The 8,179-nt window shown below is 35.6% G+C and overlaps 1 pseudogene; it reads right to left on the bottom strand.

Moving 5' to 3' along the window:
- Positions 1-3,619: 3,619 nt before the first annotated feature.
- LOC117279477 (alpha-farnesene synthase-like) overlaps positions 3,620-8,179 on the bottom strand; it is a 51,189-nt pseudogene continuing 46,629 nt past the window's right edge.

The raw sequence follows: 8,179 nt of genomic DNA, 5'->3' as shown, positions 1-8,179 counted from the left end.
CAATCGACTTTAATTTTAAGGAATTCAATAAATTCATACCTGAGCTCGGGGAGCACTCCTATCCCTAAGTTGAACTTCCTTCTTAAGAACCTTTCTAACAATGTGACTTGTTTAATTTCCTCCGCTGTAGATTTGGTCGCGTTCGTCTCTTCCGGTACATGAAAATACCTTGGTACCTGATAGGATTTTGACGACTCTTCTCGCTGGTTGATTTTTCTTGGCTCGGGAGGAGGCGCCAGTTACTGTAATTGCTATACCACATGCTCCTTCCCTTTGCTACTGGAGACTGAGATTGCATTCATCTCCCTTGCTGTCGGTTGGTCACCTCTTATTTGATTAACTCCCTCGAGAGTTGGAAATTTCAGTAACTGATGATATGGTGATGGCACAACCTTCATTTCGTGCAACCATGGTCTCCACGGGATGATATTGTAACATATCGCCCTCCACTACCTCTAAAAGGGTCGTCTTCATCACCCCATCGGCATTTCTGGGCAGTGGGATCTCTCCCCGGGTTATAATGTTTGCCAGATTTAATCCAACGAGGAGTTTTGTAGCCGGAATGATACTTCTAGTGATCTTGGCTTGCTCCAACACTCTCCATTAGATAATATTGGCCGAACTTTTTGGAACCACCAGAACACATTTAATTTTAAAATATAAGACATTTAGAGAAATTACCAAGGCGTCGTTATGTGGTAGCAGCAGTGTATTCACGTCCTCCTTCGTAAAAGTAATATCGTCCTCGGCAACTTCCCGGAGTCTCTTGCTGTGGGTTACCGATACTTTTGTCTTTTTTGTCACCGAAAATGTCACGCCATTAATCTCGCTCCCTCCAAAAATCATGTTGATCATCAGGCGCGGGGGATCATCTCCTGCTTTTGAAGGCTCCGCGTTATCACAATTGAGACAATATTAGTTTTAGCCCGGTCACTTAAAAATTCCCTAAGATGGTCGATTTTTAGCAATGTCGCCATCTCTTTGCGCAGATGCCGGAAATCCCCGGTTTGGTGACCGTTTGTCCCGTTGTATTCACACCACAAATTAGGATCCCTCTGGCCGGGATCAGATCTTATTGGATTCAGGAACCGTGCTTCATTAATGTTCCTCATAGCCGACACCAGCTCCACTATACTGACATTGAAGTTCTATTCGAAAAGCCTAGGATAGGAAGAATCTCGAGAACCTGACGTTTCCTCATCCTGTCATGACCTGTTGTTTCATCCGCGATCATATCTCCTATCGGTAGCAAATTCATCCGTCGATCGGAAACCTATGTCGCGTCCTTCGACACCGTTCATAGGGCAAAAACTCACTCCTTGAAGATTGTCGATCTGTGACAAAATCATCTTTCGATTTCTCCTTATTCTTCTCTCGGTCCCGACCCTTGAATGATGTCAGGAAACCGAGCTGGTCGTCTTTAGTTCTTATCTTGGATTCATACCGGTTGTGAACATTCGCCCAAGTTATTTCCTGGAACTCGAGCAAACTTTCTTTCAATTTTCGGGAAGCATCAAAGCTTCTCGGAATCAAACATTTGGTGAATGCTTCAACCGCCCATTTGTCTGGTATGGCCGGTAGAAAAATCATTTCCTTCTGGAATCTGGTTACAAACTCCAGTAGCAACTCGGATTCTCCTTGCACAATCCTGAATATATCGGCATTTCGGGTTTGTACCTTTCAGGCACCGGCATGGACCTTGATGAAAGAGTCCGCGAATATCTCAAAGGAGTCTATAGAATGCTCGGGCAATAGCGAATACCACGTAAGGGCTCCCTTCATAAGAGTCTCCCCGAATTTCTTCAGTAAAACTGACTTAATCTCACAGGGAGCTAAATTGTTTCCCTTTACCGCCATTGTATAGGTGCTGATATGCTCCTGAGGTTCTGAAGTCCCATCATACTTCGGCACATTTGGCATTTTAAAACGCTTCGAGATCAATTCTGGTGCCGCACTTGGTTTGTACGGCAATGGCATATACTTCTTTCAGTCCGACCCCTTCAACATTGGTGGTGCGCCCAGAATATGATCCATTTGGGTGTTTACTTCCCTCACTAACCGTATGAGTTCGATTTTAAAGGGATCACTCTCGTTGTTGTGACCAGATCCGCTCCTCCCAGCCCCATCGAAGCTAACCTCGCCCCTCGAGGTGTTGTTGTCGATCCTCTGCGTTGTTTGATTTGCGGGAGCACCGGGAGGAAATGGACCTCATCTATTCGCTTTTTTGGAAGCACCCGACAATGCCAGCTTCAGCTCCGTCATGACCTTATCATGTCGTGTGAGATGGCCTAAAATGGCCTCATGTAGCTCCAGCAAGACCCCGACTACTTCGACAATGTGCTCTTCTTCAGTATTATCAGGAGTCGCCTCCCTAACAGGTCGCGGATAACGGCCGTTGTGGACCGACGTGGCCTCATTCCCCTTGTTGCGGGTATTATTGATTATATTCTCGTGCTGAGCCTGATTTCCTTGGGCCTCAACGTTGTGTGTGTTATTAACACTGTTATCTGCCATTTTCTATGATTATTTTCTAAGAACCAATAATCAAACAAGTTAGTAATAAATGCAGGGATCAATTCAATTGCATAAGTGTCTATGCCCCATGGTGGGCGCCAAATTATTTATCCGTAAAACGTTACAATTGAATTTATACATGGTTTATAGACAAGTGAATCAATTTGATCCAAAAATAACCGATGAATTAGACAGAAATATAATACTTAGCCTTAAAATTAAAATAAACGGCTGATATCTTGGTTCCGGGTCATTGAAGAATGTGTAACAGTGGACAATGAATACCATATTCTCTGTAACAGATCATGCCATTAATGCTGTAGAATATTCTGCATTGAATGCTACCGGATGGCGATATTTATTTTGTCTTTATGAGTATTATTTTCTCCGATGACAAGCAAAATCATTGCCTTCGGGTTTGGCTATCTTCTGTCTTCTATTCCACATGTCTTTTCCTCGTGCGATCATAAAATATGAATATATTTTACCCCATGTAATAGCTATGAATGGTAAATTTTCTGAAAGTATAGCTACAAAAAATAAATATAGTGTAAATATTTTATGTATCACGTAATTTTTCTTATGACTGTTATGGTGATACTAATATTGTCTCCCTTTACTTTGTATCTTTCTTCTGGATTTTATGGTATTCCTATTTATCCTATGATTGTTGTTGTGATACTAATATTGTCTCCCTTTTTGCCCTTCTGTCATTTTTTTTTTTGAGCCGAGGGTCTTTCGGAAACAGCCTCTCTACTCCTTCGGGATAGGGGTAAGGTCTGCGTACACACTACCCTCCCCAGACCTCATTAGTGAGATTTTACTGGGTTGTTATTGTTGTTGTTGTTGTTGTTGTTGTAATTTTCTCTTTGAATAATTACCGCTTAAGTGGGAGTTGAAAAATAAAATTTCAACGTGGGGCTTCTTGTAAATTCCTAAGCCAAGGCCCTTACAATGAAATTGGGCCAGATGTAACTCTACTCAAAATGGAGTCTAGACAAGTTTGCTCCAAGATTTGTATGCCAATTGCTTTTAGTATTTAAGTTATATGACATTTCCTTTATGAAATAGGAAGAAAGTGAATAGGCCGAAATTATCACAGAAATTATGTAATAGGATGAACCAAGTAGAAGAGGACTTGATCTCGAGTTTCACCGTCTTGAACTCCAAATCCATCTCCAAATTGGTACATGACATATGCCATTCGTGTTACATTTACTATATGCTTGACAAGTTATCGATGTGATGGAGAAAGAGTAATAAAATGGTAATTGATCTTTTTCCACGAATTCAAAATTATGATTTCGATATGCTCTCGGGCTACATCCTCTAATACATTTTCTTGTTGCATGTAACATAAAATTGATGAAGCAACATCACCTCTCTCTAGCTCCGCCTATACGTGAAAGAAATATTGTGAAAATTAAGAAATAGCCAAATGGGGAAATGGGGTTAAATTATTAGAAAGGAAAGCATAAAAAATAAAAAATAAAAAGAGGTAAAAGCTTGAGGTTTTACCTCTGAGGTACCCTGGTCATTGCAAAGTCGAATTACAACCGAAGTATGGTAAATAATTTCATGAGAATCTTCGTATAAATCAAGGGTTTCTTTTATTATTTTATTTGTTATACCAAAAATCACATGTAAAGAAAGCAAATGGTCTAACGATGGGATCCACCCATTATCAAGGTACTCTTGAAGTGTTGGTATATGACCTTTGTGATACCACGTTGCTTCCAACAGCAAGGCTTTGCAAAAGTTGACCCACTGAATTATTGAAAAAATATCAGAAGACTTTCATAAAACATGCATGAAAAGAGGCATGTAAAAGATGTAACATACTAACATGAACACAGGTTAGACAAAAATGAAAGAAAAAGACGTGACTACATGATACGTTTCGCTTTCAATTACAGCTTCATTTTTTAGGTGATGCGACAAATTGGCTTATTCGGATTTGATCTTAAATTCTTTTCCTGTCATAGAAATGAATAGATGATTAATTAATAATTAGTACTCCTCTGTTTTAAATAGTTGTCATGTTTAGCTTCTCAAAAATCAATTTGACTAATGAAGCTAGATTAGAATAGACCAACTTAATATTTTAAAGTTACAATTTTGTAATTCAAAAACTATACGGAAGTACTATAAGTTACAAGTTTTCTCATTTTAATATAATAAAAAAATTATTTTAAAATATTAATCAAAATTCATATATTTTGGTTTTAGCGAAACATGACAACTAATTTGGGATGGAGGGAGTATATATATATTATTAAGTGACATGATAATACATCTAGTATTAAGGCGTGCAGCCTAGAACCCTCAGCGCTCTCTATATATATTGGAACCAAGTTGCTTTAGCTTCGGCTACGTTATGGGAAAATTTGGATGATGGATTTATTTAAATAGAGTATCATTTATCTCCTGAAACAACTGATGCCATTAGTATTTAGAATAGAAGAAAAGGAGTTCGGCTTTCGGGCACTTCAGTCATGACATATAAGCACTATTCCGAACATATATATATATATATATATATATATATATATATATATATATATATATATACTATATTAAAAGTGGGAAGTCCTTAACTGAAAAGTTAAATTACTAAAATATCTCTCCTTATTTACTAAACCAACCCATTTAATTTAAATATTTAAAAACTACAAATAGATGCAAGTGACATATGCTTACTTTTAACAGCCAAGCAAGCAACGTTTCATGCCCCTTCTTTAAGATCAAAACCTTTTCATGCACAAGCATCCATTTATAATATATTTAACTATTCCTATTTTCTGTGATTTTATAAAGTCCTATTTATATGAATAACAGGGTAGGTAATTTTACGTTATGACTATGTTATTTCTTTCCCCAAATCAATATCAACCACGAGTTGAATATTCAATTCTAAAGGTAGTATGATTGACTTAGACTTCTAATTAATTTGGATGTGTAAACGTTATGGAGTACATCTAATTGCGTTTGCTGCTTGTGCCCTTGAATTGTGATGGCAAACATGATTCTAAAAATGTTTCTTTGTTCTTGCTTTAGTGATCTTCTTTTTGTTTTCAGGGAGTATTGGAACAGGAAACATATCATCGCATCTGCACTCCTTTATTTGAGTACGTACTCTCCGTTTATTACTAAATCATCTTCAAGAAAACCTTTCTTGATAGGCTTTTGTTACCATATCAATCCTAAAGTTCGAGATTGCATTTTTTTTTGGATTTAGGGTAGTTTCTACGCTAATTATCCTAAACATGAGTCTTTGTTTAAAGTCCTAAATTTTTAGATAACGTGAAAAATGTGAAGAAAAAAAAAATAATTTACAGAAGTTTCTTCGTACCATTGCTTCTTGCGGGTCTGATAAATTTATTTGGTTGTCAACACCAAATATATATATGTGACCGAGCAATAAAAATATTAGTAACTCGAACAAGTTCAGTAAGAGGCAAAAGTTCAAGTCACAATGTAAGTCCTATAATATTAGTTAACGAAAAGTAACGACATTTTAAATTTGTATTATATTTCTACTTATTTATATTATTTTTATTAATGACATCAACTTCTGGTTAAAGCTTTTAAAGGGGGTAAAGATCCAAGTACTATGTTTTCTACTCATGTAGAAAAGTGAGGATTTCTCTGAACCAAATAGGAGCTACTATATTATTAATGACCGATTGAATCGTGTTAACCCCAATTACTCTTCAATGCACAAAGAAGTTGAAATAATTTTTACTAACAGTGCCATTATAAAAAAATCCAACAATGATATTCCTATCCAAAAAATTTCAAAATGATTTGTATCATTAGAAGACGGGGAAAATATAGTGAAGGCGCTATCTTTGTAAATTTTTAAAGGAAGTTCTGAACTATTTTCATACATAATTATTTGTTACTTATTACTAATTTTAATCTCATACCTTTGTGATATAATTTGCAAGTTAATAACATTGGTAGTACTTTCAAGAGCAATATTAGTATCGACAACAAAGAGTCCTGATCATGACAAAATAATTGATTCGAATAAAATAAACCTACACTAGAAATATCGTCTATAGAGTAGTGTTAGATAATGTATAACTATTACATGTTTGTACCTCATAAATCAAAATAAGTAAAATTATTTTACATGTATATAACTAAACTTTGATTGTTCAACTTTGTACGTTTAGATGATATCAATCATCCTAATCTCGACATATTCTTTCATGTACAATTATTTACTCAAAAATTTATTTTAATAATATTAATATTATTATTTCTTTCATGACCCGATTCCCACTTTCGGACCGTGATGGCGCCTAACATTTCACTTGTCAGGAAAGCCAACGTTAGAATAATATTAACCAATTTTTTTAAATAATTTTTAAATTTATTAATAACAAAGAACGATTGCGGAAGTAAAGTCTGAAATATAGTTAGTAATCCATAAAAATAACGGTGTCTAAATACCATCCCAGAATTTGGTGTCACAAGTGCACGAGCTTCTAGAATAATACCAATAAAGGTCTTAAATAAAATAAAGTTGTCTGGAAATAAATACACAGCTAAATTAAAATAGACGAGGATTTCAGAACTGCGAACGTCGTGCAGTTATACCTCAAGTCTCCTCTGAGTAGCTGAAAGTCATAGGCTCTCTAATAAACTCTATTTCAGTTCTAGCCATCACATTATCAATTAAATTTTGGTATATCTGCCTTTCGAAATTTTATTGCTCCAATAGACGATGTAAAAAGTCATAGGCTCTCTAATAAACTCTATTTCAGTTCTAGCCATCACATTATCAATTAAATTTTGGTATATCTGCCTTTCGAAATTTTATCACTCCAATAGACGATGTGGGAGGCAGCATTCGTTGATCAACTTTGTCTTCTCTGTGTCCTTCAGCCATAACAGTGTTAATTGCACCATCAAATAATTGTCTTCTCAAGGTTTAATTGCCCTTTTCTGAAATACTCATACCTTCCTTTTCCTATTTTAATGTACACGTCATGTACAATCTCCAGTTTCATCATATACATCTACAAGTAATATTTATTTATACATCAATAAGTGTTAAAGTTAAAATCTCATCAAATTAATAAAATTCAATAATCAAGTTAAATAAAATTTAGGGAAAAGGTCCATATATATCCCATGTATTATAATATTTCTTATTTTTCAAAAAAATCAAAGAGCTTAATATCTTCCTCGGGGTGATCGTGATCTTTTCTTCACATTAGCATTGTCACAACATGGAGCTCTCCTTTCTCTACGTCATTTAACTAATTAAAACTTAGATTAAGGCTTTGAAAAGAAAGCAAATGGGACTTAGATAAAAGAAAAGCGTAGAAAGAATTACTAATATATTTATTAAAATGATGAATTTTAGTGTTGCTTTGTTCGTCCAATAGGTCATACATTTCCAATCACGGTTGAAGCAAGTGAGTCCATTTCTACAGTACTTAATTGGTTTGATGTGAGGTTTCAGGGACCAAATCTTTGATGTAAATAGAAAATTGTACAGCCAATGCCACAATATCTCAAGACTAATGAAACTAAAGCAAGATATACCAACAGAAACAAAATTACACATAGGCAGAAAACAATAATTATCAAAGTCAGGCTCACAACATCTATCAATAAAATCAAGATAAAGAGTTTTCATCTATAGCAA

The sequence above is a fragment of the Nicotiana tomentosiformis genome, chromosome 2, assembly GCF_000390325.3.
Source record: "Nicotiana tomentosiformis chromosome 2, ASM39032v3, whole genome shotgun sequence".
Lineage (NCBI taxonomy): Eukaryota > Viridiplantae > Streptophyta > Magnoliopsida > Solanales > Solanaceae > Nicotiana > Nicotiana tomentosiformis.
Note: the sequence above shows the minus strand (reverse complement) of the source record. Positions and strands in the feature narration are given on the sequence as shown.